The sequence below is a fragment of the Lonchura striata genome, chromosome 4 (genome assembly GCF_050655825.1).
Source record: "Lonchura striata isolate lonStrDom1 chromosome 4, ASM5065582v1, whole genome shotgun sequence".
NCBI lineage: Eukaryota > Metazoa > Chordata > Aves > Passeriformes > Estrildidae > Lonchura > Lonchura striata.
In genome coordinates, this window is record NC_140706.1 from 53,811,179 (window position 1) to 53,833,624 (window position 22,446).

The 22,446-nt window shown below is 41.3% G+C and overlaps 1 protein-coding gene across 4 annotated transcripts in view; it reads left to right on the forward strand.

Annotated features, from left to right (window-relative positions):
* SNCA (synuclein alpha) overlaps nucleotides 1-20,957 on the forward strand; it is a 99,414-nt gene extending 78,457 nt beyond the window's left edge. The window contains exons 4-6 of one of the 4 annotated variants that reach the window (XR_014954882.1): nucleotides 1-6,607; nucleotides 11,899-12,007; nucleotides 12,802-20,957. The exon at nucleotides 1-6,607 is cut by the window's left edge and continues 14,872 nt beyond it. The gene's annotated coding sequence lies outside the window, so the exon portion shown is untranslated. The other 3 variants (XR_014954881.1, XR_014954880.1, XM_085578137.1) reach the window with 3 other exon arrangements.
* Nucleotides 20,958-22,446: the final 1,489 nt, after the last annotated feature.

Here is a 22,446-nt window from a genome sequence, read left to right on the forward strand (position 1 = left end):
CTCCCCCACATTGTGCTTAGTGCTCTTTCTGAGCAGTTGTCATAGTGCCAGTTCCTCTTAACTGTGTGTGATGATAACTACCAGAAACCCTGGCATTTTCTAGTGACACACTGGATTTTTTTTGGCAAACCTTCTGCTCCTAAGATCTGCAAGGCTTTTCTGAGCCCAAGTGCCAGTGGGACATTGGCTCCTGCATGACTGCCAGCAAGCTATTCCTATCAAGGATAGACCATTATGCAAATAGTCATGCTAAATCAAGGTAGACTATCTCTCTTTCATAAGGAGATAGGCTATGCTGCTTAAATAAAGGGAATTATCCTGAGCTTTACTATACAGCTGAATAGATGAGTGTTAGCAGAGCAGCTTGATGGCAAGGCAGCTCTGGGAGGATGCTAGCTGAGTAATGCAAGTCAGTCTAGAAATGAGAGCACAAGTGCTCACTCCCTCTGGATCTGAAAGGCAAGAACTGGTGAAGAGAGGAGAGCATTTGGCAAGAGAGTGCATTTAATACATTGATAAATTGCCCATCTTCTTTCTCTCTTTGATCACTTTTTCTTGTCTTACATATCACAACATTGCTGGAGGGAAAGGTCATTGACTCTTCCATGACTGTTCATTCCCTTATTTGATAGGACCTTAAATATTACTGAAACTTAAGTGACGTAAAAGGATAATAGTGTTAAACTGGAGGTCAGGAGAACAGAGTCAAGTGCCTCTGGAGACCCTTTTAAAATCTTCAGGAAAATGGTATGAGCGGTGTTGGAGCAGAGTTCAGTTCTCAGTCCCTTTGAGCTACTTCAGTGCTTTGTAAATTGTTACCTAAGTTCCTGCCAGGCTTCTCATTAGACAAAGCACAGGTACTGTCATGGAAAAAAAAAAAAAGTTTTAATTTATCCAACATCAAAGAATTTTGCATTGTTTAAAATTATGTATTTGTGTGTTCCCAGCTCCATTTCCTGCTTAGTGCCTCAACCAGCTCCACCCCCACCTGGCTGACAGGGATGTAAATTCCAGAGAAGATGCTGCTGTTTAAGTGGGATTTACTTTATCTCAGAAACTGAAAAGGGAAGGAAAGGAAGAAAAGTGTGTGACTGCAATGTTGCAAAAAGCAGATGTTTCTAGAGGTAAGTGGGAAGTATTACTTTGCTGCTTCTTTAGTACCTTCAGAAGCAGTGCAGCCAATACAGGGCTGTGCCTTCAGCTTTTTTCATCTGTGATGGACAGGAAGGGTTGTAATCAGAAAACTAAATCAGTGGGCAAATACAGATCCCACAACAATAAGACAACAAGGGTGTCCTTTGATGTAAGATACAGAGAGTCTTTAATTCAAATTTTGCTATTTGATTATGATGTTGTGGTAGGGAAGTGACCTCAACTGAACTTATGACCCTAACTTTAAACCAGAAAGAGCTCTTCTTCCAAAGTGCTTGCTAATCTGAGAGGTGTTATTAAAGCTAATTTTGAAGCTACCCTGACTTCATTTAATAATGTGGACAAAATATAGCAGTGGAATATAAGGATTGGGAAATTAATTTGTAGCTAGTTGCCATAGTTTGATGTTTCTTTTCCTCTGTCTTCTCCTGTCACACTTTTTGTCTTTTACCAGGGCTAAGTGGCTCTCATAACTTTAAGAAACACAAGACAAGATAAAGACAACTGAACTGGAAAGTGTAAAAGAATGAGTTTATAGGTTTCCCTGTTGTCATGCAGGTACTCCTTTTAAAATGACCAAGCCATATTATTTATAGATGGCTGATGTTTTTTAAAAAGAAACATTACCAAAATGGGGGTTCTTTTATTATCTCACTAATCATTCTGTGGTAGAAAAGAGCAACAGCAGGTCTTTTCTTCCAGATTCTTAATTTAACTTGAAAGCAAGGAATGGGCTCAGTTAGATGTGAAATGCAAACAGTTCTCTATTTTTTTCATTAAATAAACTGGAACATGAATATTCACATGGATGTCATTGCACAACATCAGTTTACAGCCAAGGTACCTGAAGATAATTGTTTTTCTATCTTCCTTGACTTGGGATCATGCCACAGCCACGTGCTGACCCCAGGACTGGGGTTTGTACCCCAATGACACCTGGGCTAGAGGAGAGCTGTGATTTGCTCTCATCAGCTCTGAACTTGTTGATTGGGCCAGCAAGACTCCAGTCTGAGTTCTGGTACTGCGTGCCCGAATGTCAGGAGTTAGAGTGCATCCTTCCTAGACTTTTCCTTCAGGGTTTGGGAAGAATTTCACTCACACATTATTTCCAGAACACTCTTGCCAAAGAATAGTCTATTTTCTCTGTTAACTTTTATCCTTGTCTTTCTGCTGTTCAGTTACAAAGCCCAAGATGTGTTGACTATCAGGTCAAAACCTTGCACATACCTGTTTCTCAGGAAGCTCTTTGGAGACATAATGTACAGAAAGTGCAGGGTTGGTACAATGGATACATACTAATTTTTAAAAAGGAAATTGCTCTATTTTTGTTTGTCTTTCCCATTTATATTATTTCAAAACCAGGTGGTAATGAGCATATTTATTTTTCTGGGCACATTACTAGACATTAAGTAGGAGTCTTGGGCATCTCAAGGGAAATAGAGACACAGAGATAGAGGATGGAAACCAACACTGCAGTGGCTTCCTCACAGACATTTTTCTGTGTCAGTGATTTTAGTTACATGTCATAATGTAGTGAGATTGGATTTGCAGAGCCAAGAGGGAACTTTGGAAAAAATGGTCCACGTGAGAACCAGGTGTGAACATGCCCAGAGGAGCAAAATCCATTTTCAGCTATAGGGACAGTTAAAAGTCAGCCGGACCTCAGAGGCCAGATTTAATTAATCTGCTCATTGAAATCCAAGTAGTTTTACTTTCATGCTTGTCAATATGATTTCCTTTTCCAGAAGGGCAGTCACCTTGCTGTTGCTTTTGAATCCCACTTTGCACAGCACTTTGCTACTCAAAAATCATAAAATAAGTAATTTCCTCTTCCTGCTTCACATTTCTGCTTTTGGGCTTGAGATTTCTGCCTCTCTCTTTGCTGATGCTTATCAGAGTAACTTTCTACAGTTTTTGTGGGTATGCAAGGCTTCACCTGTCACTTAAGAAAAGCTTACTGCAGCACAGAAGGACCTATCACTTTCCTGTTGGCTTTCACCCAGTTTCACACAGTGATGTATTTCCAATGCCATTTTTAATGATACTGGTTGTAGGAGGATCAGTGTTTGTGACTGTCATGTACAGTTTATCAGCCAGCTTGCTGTTGTCATTTTTATGGGTTTTATGAGCTTACAAATACTCTAGACAGGTTGGCAGCCTGTTTCACCTCTCAGTAGTTTCAGAAATCCCAGGGACTTCAGTTATTATTTGTTGCTGGTGTTAGGAGAGCATCCTCAGGCCCTAAACATGATTGGGCGAAGAGACTCTAAAATACCAGGTTGGAGAAACAAACCTGACAAAGAATATAAATGCATTACCTGCTGTTTACAAAGCTGAAAGGGAGGTGAGTTTTTGTGGCTTTTTAGAACATTTGGCATATTCCCAGTGCCATGCAAATACACGATAACATTACAAAGAAAGGCTGTGAAATACTTTTGTTTTAAATGGCAGCTGTCCCCTGTTTGCCACCAATCACATACGCTTGAGGGTGTGGGAAGCTGTTTTTCAGAATCAATTGGAAAAAAAAAACTGGCTTGTAGACTGACCTGCTGGGGATGGCATTCTGAACCTCCAATGCAATATTCTTGCATTTGCTGAGGAAAGGGTGAGGAAACTGAAGAGTACTGTTGGCAGCTAAACTTCAGGTATTGAGATAAGCCAGCACTCAGCATGCTCCTCACTTTGTTAGGATGCCACCACAAGGTCTTCCACCCTTTATCTCCCTCCCCCAGAAAATTCTGGTGATTTGTAGAGTTATCACTAGTATTATTTTAGATGAATGACCCCCCAAGTGTTGAGTCTAACCTTGCTGTGGGGTATCTCGAAAACCATCATCACCTTTTGGGGCCATGTCTGAGTATACGTTAAAAACCCTACCAAGAATGTTATTCATATGTCGTAATTTATGTTCTGTTTTCAAATGGATTCTTATTAAAAAGGATCTAAAAGAACCACCAAAACCCTCTCATCTGATTTGTAGCACAAACAATCCTGTATTTTTCTTTTCTTAAACACAGTGTGCCACTTATGCTGTCAGACAAGGAGCTGAGGAGCATTCAGTCTGTTTAGAACTGAGACCTTTGAACAATTGATTGACCAGATAAGGGCCCTACCATTTTCTCCTTCCTTTGGCACATGTGCAGATATAGTCTGAAGTGTCTTGTGAAGCTGAACAGGCTGATGAAGCCTGGGGAATTTCCAGGTCAAGCCTTTAGGTCATGTGCACACACTGAAATACAAATATCAGGGTTACAGATAGATACAACCTTTTTTCTGAGCATTTTCCCAGAAAGTCAGGGTTCTAACCTGTGCTAACACCTAAAATGCCTCACCTCTGTATTTAAATAGAAGCTTTGCCTAAACACTTTAAAAAAATCTGTCCTCAGAGGTGTTTAGCTTTAGAGATGTCAGGAACAGTTGTCAGTGCTATGGACATGATTAGGAAGATTTTCTTGGCTTTTCTTTTTATTTGGGAGTAGGTTCTTGTCTTTGTAGCCTGCCCAGTGCTTTTCGGCAGTCACACCACAGAGACTGCTCTTGATTTCTAAATTACTAATGTTTAGAAGTCATCTTTTTGTCACTTGCAGTAAGTAACACAGAGGGAAACATCTACTAGAGTGGAAGAAAGGAGGTATGTTCTGTTTAAGCTGTTCTAAAACCAACCATTTAACTTTGTACCAGATAAATCTCATTTCATATTAGTGAATCTGTATTTCTTGCATCAACTCTGACTTTCAGGAAGCCTCTTCCCTGTCTCACTCACTTTGGACTATGGTCATCAGTTAATTTACAGGAGACAGAGGGTATGTGCTTTGAGGTGGGCAATGCTTTTGATATGCAATTTTAAACTGAGTTTTTAATTTATTCTTTTATCAAGTTAAAAACCCTGTGGCAAGTCCCCAAGGAAGGTGTGGGAGTGAAGCCAGTTCTTTCTCCTCCAATCTCTGAAAACAGTACAGAAATGCCCAGCAAGGGATGTCTTCCAGTCTGTCCTTTTCACTCCAGAAGCCTCTTTATTTTATGTCTGCTTGTGTACTCCCAGTTTCTCTTCTTATCCACACTGGAGCTCAAGGCAATTTTGGGTGTCTCGGAAAAGTCCAGCTGATATTTCACAGTATTCTGCTGGGGCTTTTAGGAAATGTTTTTTAGGTTTTGCACCAACCATGCCAAAGCTAGGACAGAGGAGATGTGCAGAGAGGAGAGCAGTGAAGCTGAGCAAGCTTAACAGAAATGCTGGAGGGAAGGTCTGTTGTGAGGAAGGGGAGAACAGGGACACAGTGATAGTCTGCCTTCTTCTCTGCCCTGAGGTGCTGATAGGTGTGCTCTTCTTGCTTGAAAATCTGGATCTTCCCTCTAAGAACAACTGTGGCCACTACCATGTTTAGAAATAAGAAAATAAGTGGCTGCTTGATGGCAGTAATATTGAGAAACTGAGGCAGGACTCAAGCTGATGCCTCAGTGTAAAATAGCCTGCTGTAATTATGGCCTGCTGTTTGTTTTGAATCCACTTGCTGCTGCACATTGTTTATTTGTTTAATATTGCTTTATTCATGCTTTGCACTACCACACTTATCCATCCTTTGCCAAAATTATATTGTTAATGATAAACTGCATGTGGCACTCCTGCAGTGGGGTGGTCAGTGCTGGGATATTTTGTGCAGTGCTGTAGCAAAACAGTGAGTGAGAAAATTCAAACCTGGAAAGGCAATAATTTGTTACAGTAGAAACGAGCACAGAATGAGTCACACTGCTGACAGTTTCTGACATGCAACCAATTTATAAGAGGCTTGCTTTTCTGCAAGACTTTTCTTCCTTTCTCTCTTCCAGATGTGCTCTTTGTAAAGGCTGCACAGATAGGTATTTGACACACAGAAAAATATTTCCTATTTTTAAACTTTGTCTCTTCTTATCTATAAAGGCTATTGAAAAAGATTTATGTATCTGAAAATTGTTAAATGTATGAAAATGTAGCAGAACTTTTCTTATGATGCTTTGATATTGTTAATAGAGGATGAATATTAATACCCAAGTATTTTGGGACTATAAAATACAGCCTGGAAGGGATAACTACCTGATCTGTGAAAAGCTATTTGTGTTAGCCAGGTTTTTCCAAGAGATCTGTGTTTCATTGGACTTCAGGGCATTTGCTCAGTACCAAGATATGAAAATTTAGGTTAAGGCAGCACTTTAAGGTGCATCTTTACTCCCAGATTCTGTAAATACCAGATCAATCATCCTTTACCTCTTAATGGTGGGAAGTTTTCCTAAAGAGTAGGAAGGGTATTGAAACCTGCTAATAGTTCCCTAAGGACTGAAGGCTCTGATTTGCTGTGTGGGAGACCCTCACTGGAACAGGTTGCCCAGGGAAGTTGTGGAGTCTCCATCCCTGAAGACATTCAAGAACTACCTGGATGCAATCCTGTGCACGTTGTTCCAGGGGACACTGCTTGAGCAGGTAGGTTGGACCAGATGATCCCACCAATGTTCCCTTCCAACCTTTGCCATTCTGAAATTCTGTGATTAGATTAGATGTCTTGATTACCTCCCTGTCCACAGAATTGTCCTTCTGTCTTGATACAGAGCTGAGCAAAGGGGAAAAAGGCAGGAATCCTCTTGAAGAAACTGGTGCCTTCTCCATAGATAAATGATAGGTATCTTGCATGATTAGTCAGTCTTCTAAATCTAAAGTACAGCTATATTTTGCACTGTAGGCTGGAGGGGGGCTGAAGAATGAGAGTGAACTTCATTAGTAAGCCTTATGTGCAAACAGTTTATGAATCTCAGCAGGAGTTGCTAAGAAAACAGTGTGAAATAATACTCACAGTGACAAGGGCTGCATAACACTCTGACACTTCCTCAGCCCTGCATTATTCCTTGAAGAGAAAGAAAATCAGCCCAGGAGAATGATAAATGCTCAATTCTGTGCATACAGATGTGGACAGCATATTGAGAAACTTCCAAAAGAGAAAAATGGGTTCTGCTTAAGTTTGGTGCTCATCTGCTAGCTTTAGTGGAGGAGGTAGGCTTGTTGTCTCCTCTGATGCCATCAGAAAAACTGAGATGGCTCAAACAAATAAACTGTTTATAGGTGCCCTTAGCAGAGAGAAAGAGCTCTTGTTGCATTTTGCATCAGCTTTAAGTTGTTTTGAACATGTATCTTAACCTGACCTGCATTGCTGAATTAGTGACAAGTGCTTCTTTAAGAGTCCAAAGAATCCAAAACATTATTTTATGCGATTGTTTATTGGACTTGGGGTTTTGTTTGTTTGTGTGGTTGATTATGGTGGTGGTTGTTGTTATTTAATATTCTTTCCTAAGCGTTTGGTCAAAAAGGTGAAGAAAACTTCATAAAATATCTGCCAGCCTGCTCTTATTAGCACCCAAAAACTTTAATTTTGGTTGATGTTTTGCAGACTACTATTGCAAATAATAAACATGACTACATACTTTTCATCTGTGCACCAGAATTACAGTCAGTCTTGTTTCTCAGAGGATAAATGCAGTGTATTTCTTTCCCCAGGTGAGAGAACACTGTAGCAAAGGTGCTGTGGGCAGGTGAGACCTCCAGGGATTTGTTAATTGGCTTTGTCATGGAGAGAGCAAGGAAAGGGAAAAAGATGAAGCCTGGTGAAGATCCTACAGAAAGTATGTTTGGGGCATTTCATTTCCATGGTACAAACAGGTACAGAGATGAGCACAACAGAAAAGGTCAAGGGCGTGACAGAATCTCTGAGAGTGTTTTCAGCAGTGACTTGACTTAAGGGCTTTGGTGGCTGGAAGGTAGGAGGGAAGGCAGCTCACACATCTGCTGTACTATATGTGCTTGGTGAGTTCAAAGAAGAAGGGGAGGTGAAGAAGCAGCAGCAGGGTGGTGGGCCCTGGCATGAAGTCGTAGGCAACGTGGAGACAGAGCTAAAACTCTTGGTTTTAAAACTACACTGTCTTACATGGAGCTGTTAATGGGCTGGGGTTTGTGTTTGCTTTTTTAAAAATAATCTTGTTCCAAGAAAACTGTCTTGTTGCCAGCCTGACCTTATTGTCTGGAGAGGGAATTAAGGCAAGGCTTGCTCTAGCAGACACAGCTGGTGGTTCAGACAGGACTTGCAGGAAAGGATGCTCTTGGCTTAAGCTGCTTCATCTGCAAAGGCTTTGCTTCCCACCAGAGACCTTGGGTGCACAGTATTTTAAATTTAGCTGCATTATTAAGAATAGCAGAGTGTAAAAGAAGAAGAAGCAATCTTTACACCCTGGCACACATTGTTATATGTACTCTGAAATGGGCCTTTGGCACACAGTCACCTCCTTAAAGCACTGGCAGACTTCCATGCACAGGGAAGGGTTTTTAGAGGAGCCTTGAAATGGGATCATTGTTATCCCTACAGCAGTAGCTGTATGTGCAGTCTGTGCTTTCAGATGCCTTTCTGTTTTGCACTAGGAGGTGGCAGTGTGTTGGGTGAGGTTCCCTGCATCTCCTACTGGAAGGGTTTCTTGAGAGATGGAGAAATAGGTACAGTTCTGTCCATCACTGCCTACAAGACCAGGGAATGGATTCTCTCTGTCAGAACTTTGACTATGGTGTGGTATTATTCCTGAAAAGTTTAATTGCAGCTAAAAACACATGAGAATTGGAGATTGGAGAATATTCCTAAGGAGCAGGAAGAAATGTGTAACTGTTGGTAGTTATTTATTTGCATTTTAGCTCTAAAAACAGCTTGATGTCTGCACCACATACAGTTTTGTGACTGGATGGGATGTTTTATGGCAGGTAATGAATATTGGAGCTTGCTGATGGGAGAGCTGCAGAAGTGCAGAGTGACCAGAACACTGCTGCATGGCCAGGCAATGTTTTCACTTGTAAGCCCTTGTAGGAAAGGATGAATACAGGTGAAATTAATTGTAACATTTACTGTCTTAGTTGAACAGCTGAACATATAGACAAAGCAAATGTTTCCCTCTCTACAGAAACAAATTCTTAATTGGAGATGGGGAGCACAGGCAAAGAGAAGGTGACAGTGATCCTGCCTCTGCTGGGTGTCCTTCAGTGGCTGGAAGCCAGTGACATCAGAATGTTTCTAGCATTACAGGAGCTGAGGTCAAGTCTCTTGATGCTCATTTGAGTTAAAAAAAAAAACAACAAAAAAAACCCAACAAAAAAGCCAACAACAACAACAACAAAAAAAGATTTGTCACTTATTTCTGATGCCAAGAGAACTTTCTTCCCCCATACATGTATATTCAGATGTAGTTCCTTTATTTTCCTGTAGGAAAGCTTTTATATGGGCATCATAATGTTAAAGAGTTTTAGAATTGGTTTTAGTTATCTTTGTTTTCTCATTGCCTCCATAAAACTCGTTACTTCTTCCCCAGCGTTTTATGTCTCCCCTATAAAGACAGATGCTGTTTATGGGTGCACTGTTGTTCTCCTCTCCATTTATACAGTTTTATCACTATTTCCAATTTCAGTAAGCAAGTTTGTTTTTGTCTAGAGCAGGTGCAGAGGGCTGGAGAGTTGCAACAAAAAAATTGCTTTAATGCTTCATAATTTTTTCAGATTTTGCTGATGGAACATTTGATGTCTCAGGTCCAAACTGGGTTCCAATTCAGTCTAAGAACTCAATTCTGGTTGGTGCCTTGTCAGTACAATACAGATTTCTTAGGATTGTATCCAATCCTAAACAATACCTGCACTGAAATTCAGTTTACAAAAGATGGAAACAAATGTCTTCTGTCCTTTCTTCTCACGTTTACAGCCCTTTCACAAGCTACCAGACACTGTATTACATTTCCAACCTGTGTGGCTTCGTGAAAATATTAGAGGGAAAAAAAAATGATGTGATTAGACCAGCTATTGGAACACTGCCTATAAAGCATAAATGGTAAATCAGCTTTCCAGACAAAGCCTCTGTGGAGTAGAGCCTGCTGTTCAAAGAACTGGCATGGTGCTCCTGCTTGCCTCTTTAACATTCTGTCTTGGTTGCTGGTATTTTTTCTTTCTGGATCTGCTGTTTTCTAGTGTTGTTTTATCATGGGAGATAACTTAATCAATTGAAATAGGGGGAGCATTAGCATCAGTTGTCATTTGTTTCTTTTATTTTTAAAAACACTGTTGGCTGTTTTCTTTTTCTAATTAAGATCAAGTCATTTATCAGCAGTTTATCCATGGTGCTCAGCTTCAGGTTTTTTTTTTTTTAAGTGCTTGAGTTTTTCTGTGAACTAAAGAATGATATCTTGTTCTGTGCTCAATAATCAACACCCCTGGGTACTTTCTTTTTTGGTCCTGGGTGAAAAATATTCCTAATCCATGACCTTTAAATACTTAGACAATTCAGAGCAATGAAATGAGAAGCAGACCTTCCTGCCACTCTACTAATATAGTGAAACATTTTTCAAAGGAACTGACAGCATTTAGATGCCCACAGGCTTTGTACTGCAATTTGTTTATTTTACTCCAGGTAAGTCTTCAATCTTCTTTTTGTGCTTCAGACACAACTCTAATTTCAATGTGAAGTGATGGAGTCTGCCTTTAAGGGAACTTGCATCAAGGCAAAGAACTGATTTTATTGATGGTGGTGTCTTTAGATGAAAAATGACAAGTTGCTTTTAATAATCCATTTTTTTCATCTACCTGTTGTGTAAAAGTTTTCTGTCCATAAAGTCTGTGTCTCTTATTTATTCTACTAAAAAATTTCCATAGCCTCTGGCATTTAAATTATTATTAATGTATTTCTGTGTACTGTCCATGGGCAAAGAAAAGTACAAATTGTTCCTGGGATGTGAATAGAGATGTATGTCATTTACTAGGCATCTGTTTTTAAAACCAAACTGCTCACATGGGGGCTTGCTCAGCTCTTGGCTGTGTGCAGCAGTCTTCTACCCAGAACAAGGTGGAGAGTTGGTGTACAGATGTTGTTTATGTGTGTATTTTCCTGCTCCCTCCCCTTTAAATCTCTGTCTGACCAGCTTGCTCCTCTGCTCTGCATGTGCTCTGTGTCATCTGGTGCTGGCCAGGGCAATCCTGACAGAGTGGAATTTGTGAATCCACTGCTCTCAGTGGGGGTACCTGTGCCCAAAATGTGTGCTTCAAGGTGGGGGAATGTCTTACCTGTTTCCTCATCCTGAAGTGGGAATCCAGCTCAGAAGAGTGTCTTCAAGCAGTGATATATCAGTATTTCAAAAGGCAGTGTACTGCCCAGGATTTAGATAACAGAGTTATGTCCTTGTCCCTATATTTATCAGATTTTTCCACCACAAAGATGACAGAATGATATTCTCAGCTGCAATTTTGAGGGAGAATCAGTACAAGAACATATGAGCACAAAAAAAAATAAATGCTTTCAAAATCACCAGAATGTTTCGTGTGTGAAAAATGAATCACCTCTGCTGGGAAATAACTTCCAGTACATGTGAGGAAATTTCCAGAAGCTGTGAGAATAGAATAGCACAAACACAAACCAGCAGACATCTCTTAGGTATGAACACAGCAGAACCTCAGGGAAGGTGATCCTATGAGAAATTGTGGGTGCCGGTCTCTGTCAATAGATAAAATATCTATCTGTCAATAGATACAAGATAAAAGCAAACCTTTCTGGAGATGGACTGCTTTATGGAGAAAGGAAAGTAAAAGCACTTCTGTCCCCTCTTGCTCATTGTTTTCCTGAACAAGCACTGTCAATTCCTGGGTCTCTTCATTGCCCTTCTATTAAATTTATCCACATCTTGTTTAAATTGCTCCTCTTATCCATGCAGGTGCTATGACTACTCTCAGTTACCAACTCCAGTGCCCCCATGAGCTGGAATCAGACACAGAGTTTGCAAAGACTCAGCACCTGGGGAAAGGTGCTGCCCTCCCTTAGGGGTAAGAGAAATGCAAACTGAAGCACAGGGATACGTGCTCTGATTTGAAGTTACCAGATGGAAATGTGGCGATAAAAGGAAGTCCAAAGAGGATCTTTCTCTTCTAGATGTATCCCTACATTGGCTGGTGTATAAACTTCAGTGAAGAATAGCACTTTAGTTGTTTTCTGGCACTTAAATTGTTTATCTTGATATATTGTAGTAGAGCTTTCCTTTTCAAACCAGAAAAGGATGCGATATTGTTTCTTATAAGACAGAAAGCTTATGCTTTTAAAAGATTTTAGATTAATAATGGTATTTATCTACCTTCTATTTGTGTGCTTCATTTTTCTTCTTCCTATCCTTTTTGTAACTAAGCTATTGGAAATGTTATTATTGGAAGTAAAGATCAGTGCAAATACTAATTCACCTGTGATTCCTGATGTGTGACTAGGCAAGGCTTTCTTCCTTCCATTTTTAAAGAAAATCTATTTAGTAATTAATTTTAGGCTCATTTCCTTTCTGCCATTCCCAATTATTGGCTGCTATTCAGGAGGGTGTATTTGCCATATTCTTATATTTCCATAGCAACATGGTCAGCTTGTGTTTTAATTCTTAGTGTTAATATGGTTATTAATTGTTGGGTGGCAGTGTCTAAGGGTTTCGGCCTAATCAGGCTTCAAAATTCTCTTGTGCTAGGTGCTGTACAGTCACAAATACACATTTCATGCCCCAAATGCATTCTAATTACTCCTTTGGGTTATTGTACTGGTGAGTGATACCTAAATTTGCTTATTGGTTTTGTTTATTTTACAGAGATCTTTTGAAGAACCAGGTGCTACACTATTACCAGGAATCAGGTCATGGCAAGTGTTTACTTTTCACAGTGTTTGAAGGCAAATCTGTGTTACCATGTGCTGTTGCCTTGTAAGAGTTGGAAAAGGAAGGAATGCCTTGTACCAGTCTGTGTGCACAGTAAAGGAAAATTTTCAAGAAGTTGAATGATCACCTGGTTTCATTTATTGAAGCTCAGCAGATTTTATGTGATATAGTAAATGTTAAGTGTAAACAAAGCTGCAGAGCTTTTCTTCAGGAAGCCAAGGTTTTGTTTCTCCTGGCAAGCTGAATGCTGAGTGTCTCTGAGCAAAGGGAGGTGTTGCAGCCACTCTTGGAGGTGCTGGTCACCTGCCTGCTGGAAAGCATTCCTGCTCTCTGCCTGCAGCAGACATTGGCACTTGGTTACTTGCTTAAGGCTTCTCGTACTTTAGACTGAGAAAAATAGATTCATGCAACATTTATGGGAAGGCCTCAAACCCACTTGATATTTCATAGGCCTGGATTCAGTGTTTGCCAGTGTCGGTGAACCTCATTAATTCCAGTGGAGGGGGAAAATGTGACATCAGTACTAATATCTTCTGGTCTGTCATCTGCTTAGAAGTCCAGGTATTATGAGATCTTAAGTGACTGGTATCTGTATCACTGGTTACTGTCCTTGTCACATATGGGGATCTCACTGAATCATATGCAATCATATGTAAGATAAGTGGAAAATAATTTGTTCACTGTGATATACTCGCTTACCTTGGTTTGCATAAGAATGTACTAGTGTGTCTTTGAAATGCTTATTTGCTTACAAGGTGATAAGGAGGTTGAGATTAGAGCCCTGGGTGTGTGTATCTGGTCTGCTTGCTGTATCTCAAAAGAAGAGACTTAGAAGCTATCACAACGACCAGACTCAGACTACATCTGGAGAGTCACGCCTGCAAGGAGAAGGGGGGGGATAAAAGGAAGGTTGGGACAGAACATTTTTGCACGCCGTTGGTGGAGCAGGAGACTCCCCGGCCGCCCAGCGCTGTGCTTTGCCTGCCTTACTCGCTTGCTATTTTCAATAAAATTGCTTTATTGGATTAAGACACTTCAAATTGCCGTGTCACAATTTATAACAATTTGGTGCCGTGACTCGGATGGAGAAGTAGATCAGTCGCTACGGGACGATCGGGAGGCGCCCCGCCCTTATGGCGGCCCGGCTGCCCCAGGCTTTCTGATCACTCTCCACCGACGAACCTAAATTGAGTAACGGGCAAAGGAGAACCGGTTACCCCTGTAAACTTTGTGCACGAAGAACCAGCGAAGACGCAGGACGCGTGAGTATAGGCCGGTTTCCCGCTCGGTTTGGGGTGGTTTTCCCAGAGTGCTGTGTGTGAGAGGTCTCGTAGAGACCAAGTGAGTGCGGACTCTGTATTAGTGCGTTTTCCATTCCCCGCGAGGGGCTGGGCCGCGAACCAGGGGAGCACGTGTGTGAGAAATTGAGTGCACTCCGGAAGATGGGACAGAGGAAAAGCAAGCCCTCTGGTCCCATGGGAGAGGGGACCCATGCTAAGCTTCCCCAGATTCCCAGGGATAGCCCCTTGGGTTTGATGATAATTAATTGGGATGCTTTCCCATCTAGAAAAGGGAAAGACAAAGTTAAAATGATACATTATTGTATGGAAGTGTGCGGGAAGGGCCTAACCCTAATTCCCATGCAAGGAATGTAGAACAAAGGGAGAATCGGGAGCAGAGTTATATTTCTAGGGAAGGCAAAGGAAGAGGTCGTGAAATTGTCTGCTTCTACTGTGGAAAGAAGGGCCATATGAAGAGGGGATGCAGACAACGGATAGCGGATGAGAAGGCCTTTAAGGAAGATTAGGGGTGTCAAGGGCTCTATTTGTTGGGGAAGAAACATCATAAGGAGCCCTTGGTAAAGCTTAAAGTGGGACCCCAACAACAAGAGATAGAATTTTTAGTGGATACCGGGGCTGAAAGATCCACGGTGCAAGCCTTGCCGCTTGGATGTAAAAAGTCATCTGACACTGTACATGTAATTGGGGCAAAAGGAGAGCCCTTTGAGGTATCTGTTATCAAGGATGTGATGGTAGAAACTGATTCCAAATGTGGTATAGGTTCTTTACTACTGGTACCTGAAGCAGATTACAATTTATTAGGGAGAGATCTGATAATAGAATTGGGTATTAATTTAGAAGTTGTAAATAAAGAATTACAGATAAAGCTCTGCCCTTTAAGGGTGGAGGATGAAAAGAAAATTAATCCTGAGGTGTGGTATACCCCAGAAACGGTGGGGAAATTGCAGATTAAGCCTTTCTCAGTGGAAATGAGTGATCCTGGCAAACCCGTAAGAATAAAACAATACCCTATCCCTAGGGAGGGAAAAATTAAGACTAAAACCTGAAATAGATAGGTTATTGGAAAAAGGGCTTTTAGAGCCCTGTATGTCTCCCTTCAATACTCCCATCCTGCCTGTAAAGAAGTCAGATGGGTCCTACAGATTGGTGCACGATTTAAGAGAAATAAATAAGAGGACTTTGGCCCAGTTTCCAGTAGTTGCAAATCCATAAAAAGATTTAAAGGTAATTGAATCCAGACCACTAAGTAACTCCTGGTCTGCACAAGCTTGTGAATTACATGCAGTACTCAGGGCTTTAAGGTTATTAAAAGGAAAAATTGGAACAATATACACAGACTCTAAATATGCATATGGGATAGTGCACACATTTGGAAAATTTGGGAAGAGAGGGGACTTATAAACTCACAGGGAAAAGATCTAATTCATCAAGAGCTAATTGTCCAAGTTTTAAATGCCTTAAGGGGCCCGGCTCAAATTGCTGTGGTCCACTTAAGGGGACACCAGAGAGGATTGGACTTTAGAAACAGGAAAAATAATTTAGCTGACCAAGAAGCCAAGAAAGCAGCCCTACGAACTCGGGGGGACATGGGGCAGAGTGACACTGTATCTGTGAATTCCCCCAAAGAAAAATGGCAAATATATAGTTTTACCACTCAAGAAAAGGAAAAATTACAAAAGATGGGAATTGAGGAGGGGTCTGAAGGGCAATGGAAGCTCCCAGATGGGAGAACTGTTTTACCTAAAAGCAAGGCCTCAGAAATTTTGCAAAGATTGCATGACCAGACTCATTAGGGAACTCAGGCATTAGTAGATCAATTTGCCACTAAATATATGAGTATTGGAATCTATGATTTGGCTAAAAGAGTAGTGGGAGATTGTCTGATCTGTCAAAAAGTAAACAGAAAACATCTTAGGGAAAGGCCCATGGGAGGAAGGGAATTAGCTCACAGGCCTTTTGCCAAAATACAAATAGACTTCACTGAATTGCCTAAAGTGGGTAGATATAAATATTTGTTGGTAATAGTAGATCATCTCACCCATTTTGTAGAAGCTTACCCCACTACTCGGACTACTGCTCAGACAGTGGTCAGAATATTATTAGAAGAAATAATCCCTAGATATGGGATAGTAAAAACAAATGATTCTGATAGGGGACCCCACATGCCATATGATTTGGAGGAACCCCGAGACCACCCCCAGTTGAAGGACTATAAAATAACCTCATATATTATTGCCTTAATGAAACGCCGCAATGAACTTTGGGAAAAAGGAATCATTATGCAAAGACCCCCTTTAGATTTAAAAATACATAAAATACATCCAGGAGACTATGTGTTAATAAAATCCTGGAAAGAATCTACACTAACCCCACAATGGGAAGGTCCTTATCTTGTGTTACACACTACAGAAACTGCAATTCGGACTGCAGAAAGAGGATGGACACATGCCAGTCGAGTAAAAGGACCAGTTAACAACACTGTGTGGCAAGTAACCAGTCCTCCCGGGAACCTGAAATTGAAGTTACAGAGAAACTAATGGACTCTTATCAGATTGAATACACATCAGACTTATATTACTTAGATAGTGGACTAATTAGTAATTCAAGTGTTAGAGTAAAGTGTAAAAATCAAAATTGTAATTGCTATCCTTTTGTATGCTATATCTGTAAGGTGTGTGGGGAACGGTGGTGGTCACATTGCAACAGAGGGTATCCTCCACGAGGAACTTGCAATTCCTGTTGGAACGTACAAAGAAAGATTACAGCTTGGGTACTGACCTGTAAAGTGACTAGAGGGGAAATCCGATTGGAATCTAAAGAGTGGTGGGAAATTTTCTCAAAGGGCATTCACCCAGACTATTACTGCTACCATACAAACGAGCCGAGCCCATTTGTGGCAGAGATCATAGAAGGCCTTTGTAGGAAAGACCTAAAAGGGGTCAGTTGTACCGCACCAGAGGTAAAAGATCAGAATTGGCGTTCTTATTGCATGCGGCAAGGCACTAGAGGGCATAAATCCCCTCCTGAAGAATACTCTTGCTGCCAAGAAGATGGTACACCCTGTGGCTCGAAGCACCCGAGTCGACGGGCGAGGCAGAGGAGTAAACAGCTGTGGAGGAAGGAGCCCTCAGGATGGAATAGGCAAGCAATATTTGCGGAACTACCCCGGGACTGGGAGTAACAAAGGCAGAAATAGTTTTTGGGCTCAAGGGTATTTTGGTGATAACCAGCTAATAGAGGGAAAGAAGTCACAAGGGTATAATTGTTGCAGTGTGAGAAACCAGACCCCACATGCCATTTGCTTACTGCTTGTGATTTTCCTTTGTATATCTTGTAATACTGCGGAAATAACAACTCATGAACCTTTCAAGTGGACTTTAGGAAGATGGGAGGATTCACGAGTTATAAGGAGCAATACTACAGCTGGAGCTCCCATTTTCCAGTTACCTGTGGCATCCTTAGGTACTCGTTGGGGTTCCCATTGGGTTTCATCGTTTTATATGTGTCCTGCTTCAAATCCTGGTAAAGGGTATTGCAATAGTCCTGGACAATATTACTGTGCATATTGGGGTTGTGAAACAATAGCTGGTACATGGGACCCCCCCACTCCTGATCCATACATTAAGGTGGTCTGGAAGCCAGATGGTTGTATTCCTCCCGGCTACTGGACAGGTCATAAACCCCCAGAAAATATTTGCAGGAATATACAAATTACTGCATTAAGGCCAGAGGATAGTATATGGTTAATTGGAAAAACTTGGGGCGTTCGTTTATATTCGGCTGATTTTGGCAATTTTAGTAGCTTAATATTTATAAAGAAGGAAATTGTGCCCCCTGATCCTGAACCTGTAGGGCCAAACCCAGTGTTATTAGAAAAGGAGGTTGTTTTAGCCAACCAAACAAAAGAAAGGGATCAGACCCAGAATAAAATTCAGAATGAAAACACTTCAGGAGACAAACAGGAAAAAACCCAGGAGGGTAATATACTCTGGAAGGTTATGAAAGCGAGTTATGGTGTCCTAAATAGAACCAACCCAAGACTGACGGAAGACTGTTGGCTGTGCTATAATTTAAGACCCCCATTTTATGAAGCCATAGGGGTCACTGCAAAGCCCAGAAGAGTGAATGGAACTAATCCGAATCAGTGTTCGTGGAAAAAGGGTAAAGAGACAACACCGGGGCTTACCTTGGCTCAGGTAACAGGGAAAGGGAGATGCATAGGAAAAATCCCAACACAAAGTGAATACCTTTGTGGAGTAATAGAAACAGGTGGAAAGAAAACGGCTGACTGGCTATTGCCAGCAGCTAACACTAAGTGGGTATGTAACACTCTGGGTGTCACACCATGCATCTCACTGAAACTGTTTAATCCAAGCCAAGACTACTGCATCCAGGTAACGATTATGCCCAGAATTACCTACCATACAAGTGACTACATATATGAACAACAAACTGTGCCAGAACACCATCTAATGAAAAGGGAACCCCTCACTGCCTTAACTATTGCAACTCTCCTTACCATCGGGGGAATAGGAGCTGGAACTGGGGTGGCATCCCTAGTAAATCAACAAAAGGAATTTAAAGCATTAAGAATTTCAGTAGATGAAGATCTGAGTAAAATTGAGCAGGCCATCGATGGATTGGTAAAATCATTAAGGTCCCTATCTGAGGTGGTGTTACAGAACAGAAGGGGTTTAGACTTGCTATTATTACAACAAGGGGGATTGTGTGTAGCCCTGAAGGAGGAATGCTGTGCATACGCTGATCATACTGGAGTTGTTACAGACACCATGGCAGAATTAAGGAGAAGATTAGAGCAGAGAAAGAGGGAAAGAGAGGCACAGCAAAGTTGGTATGAATCATGGTTCAATCAATCTCCTTGGTTAACTACCTTGTTATCCACCCTTGCAGGTCCTCTGATACTGATAATATTGGGACTGACCTTTGGGCCATGCATCTTCAATAAGGCAATAAAAATAGTAAAGGGACGATTAGAGGCAGCACATTTAATGCTCATTAGGGCAAAATATGAACCCATACACAATGTAGATGAGACCCTAATACTAAGTCACCAAGAGTTACAAAGATTCAGTGAACAAAATAAAGATGAACAAGAAAAAGGGGGGAATTAAGATAAGTGGAAAATAATTTGTTCACTGTGATATACTCGCTTACCTTGGTTTGCATAAGAATGTACTGGTGTGTCTTTGAAATGCTTATTTGCTTACAAGGTGATAAGGAGGTTGAGATTAGAGCCCTGGGTGTGTGTATCTGGTCTGCTCGCTGTATCTCAAAAGAAGAGACTTAGAAGCTATCACAACGACCAGACTCAGACTACATCTGGAGAGTCACGCCTGCAAGGAGAAGCGGGGGGATAAAAGGAAGGTTGGGACAGAACATTTTTGCGCGCCGTTGGTGGAGCAGGAGACTCCCCGGCCGCCCAGCACTGTGCTTTGCCTGCCTTACTCGCTTGCTATTTTCAATAAAATTGCTTTATTGGATTAAGACACTTCAAATTGCCGTGTCACAATTTATAACAATATGTATAGAGAAGGGATGAGGTGCTGTTATGCAAAGATCTCAGGGTTCAGAGGACATGGCATCTTTGTACTTCCAGTGTCTGAGCCAAGAAATGAGCATGGGGACAGCATTGTGGCTATCACCAACACAAGGGAGATGGCATAAGGCACCTTCAAACATTATTCCAGATAAACGTGGCACAGTGCTGCCCTGCTGACTTCACTGACCAGTGCAGGCTAGAGCGAGGTGTTTGGAGGCATTTGGTGGCATCCTATTTACAATACAGCAGCTTTCAGTTCTACTGTCCACAGAATGTATTCTGTGTGCCTGAAGTAGGTAACGACTTGGGTCTTCGTGAAACAGAAGGGTATAGATTTTAAACAAGAATTTGCAAATATTCTTGCTTTCTAACGTAAAGATTTTTCTGGCCTCTTAGCTTTTGGTGGCTTTTTCGTTAAAATAAGGTGGCAAGAGTATTTTTTTCTGTTCAGCAGCTTGTATATAGAGGCTACGAACTCCCACTGGTATGCATGGTACGACAGGAAGGATTGTTGCATTAGCAAAGAATTGCTGACCAAAAATTAGTTTGGGTAATCAAAACCCTGCTAGGTATTCCGGAGACAGCAGCTTTCCCAATCTTTTCCTGAGCTGTAGGCAGATCTTCACAGTGATGTTTTTCTGTGGAAGTGGCCATTGCTGCCTCCCACCCCTCAGGTAGGAGTCCTGAAATAGCAAAATGTGTTTCTGCCTGATCCCTCTGCTTGTCCTTTACATTCATCAAGGTCCTTTACATACATTGGAGCACTGCCAGCATTCTTTTACTAATTGTCCAAGATTTTAAAAAAAAAGTTTTCCTATTACCATCTGAGTAGGAGTTGCCTTGGGGCAGTTTTCCTTATCTGCTGTTAATAGCCACATCAATGCCTTGCCACATGACTCAGAGATAACACTATCCAGGAGCAGGTGATTAAGGACACATCTCGTGACTCATAATCACCCATTGTAAGATACTCTGTCCAGGGGGGAGGAGCTAGGCATTCCCTGGATAAAACTGGGGATTTCTAGACAGAAGGGCAGCCTTTTCACAGGTTCTCCGAGAAGACACAGCAGCTACATCTGCCATCCCAAGAGGACTGCAGCTACTTCAATTTAGACTTCTACCAGCACGCTGGCCAGGTTGTATTCTGACTTTGTCGGTAGTCTTTCCCTTTGTATCATTACGTGTATTTTTTGGCCTTTTCCCCTTTTCCCAATAAATTGTATTTCTGACTTAGAGTCTCTCACTGGTTTTGCTTTCAAACCAGAACACTAATGTAGGACTCCAAGGAGAAGGCATGTTAGGAGGATGAGTAAGAGAGGGATGGGGAGGTGTCTCATACAGATGTCAAATCTCTGCTGGTCAGTGGTCCCTTGCTGGTCCTAATTGGTTGTCACAGGTTAGAACAAGCCTAGATTGCTCTGACTTATTGCCAGAGCCAGAACTGGGGATGACCTTGAAGACTCCCACTGTACTTTAGCTGAGATGCTCTTTAGTCAGGATCAGAGCTAGCTCCTGCACCTTCCCCTGGAGAAGAACACAGAGAAACCTTTTCAAGGTGGGATTAGCCAAGGGGTTAGAGGTGCAGAAATAAAAAAGTGCCATGCATTTAATCCACAAACCTCCTCTCCGCATTCATCATTTCCATTTGTGAAATGTACTGCTGTTGCTGTCAGAGTTGATCCTTGTCCATAAGCATCTATTGCTGCTTCTGCACATGATCCCAGACCTTCCCAGAAGCCAGGATCATTAATGTCATGAAATGCAGCAGGGTTCAGACCGTCATGCTTGCCCTTTTCCCCATGTGATGTTTGATTTGTTACCTGTTTTGCTGTTTTAATTGGCCTCTGCAGCAGACCCACATGAATGCTACAGGGATATGTGAATGTTTGTTTTCACTTGTCAGTAAATTTGCATCTCTTGCATCTGTGCTATTTAATTTCTGGGGATAAGGGATGCTGTCTTTTGTTCTGTGTTTATGAAGCACTGGAGCAGTACATAAGGTGTTCAGGCCCTTGAAGTCTGCTGCAGGACTTGTTTTTCTATCATACTGTGACACAGAGGCTTCAGAGTAGGATTTGTGAATATTGTGGCAGTGTCCTCCTTGAGTTATTGCGCCAGGATGGATGTTGTCATCTTCTAAGCTTGTTTTGTAATCTGTGTGTTTAAATACAGTGCTTTACACTGAAACCTCTTAAAATGAAAATTTCATCCCTCTCAGACTGTCTCTGTGATTTTCTATGACTGCTTGTCTGTCTTAATATTTTTTATTCTGCTCATCTTTGTCATCTAAAAATAAATCTGATCATCCAAGTTTTGAAAAATACTTTTGGATCACTAATGAAAACTATTGAGCTGTATCAGATCTAATTTACTTTGATGATAAAGAATCTCTAGAAACAAAATTATTTCAGTTATGGTAGTTCAATAAATTTGTGTCTGCCAGTCTGTAAATTCATCAAATCCACTTACTTGAGCCAGTTTTTATTAGAACACCCTGCAATGATTAACTGAGCACTTCAGCAAGGTCTGTGTATACTATACTACACTACATTACATATCTGTAGTTTACTCCAAACCATAGATCCCTAAGGATATTTTCCATAAAACTGTGTTGATGGCATTAATTGCATCCTTCACTGGCTATCAGCTGAGTCTTGTATTAATTTCTCCATGATTTTGCTTGGAACTTATGTTAACTTAATTTCCCTAGGTCATCTT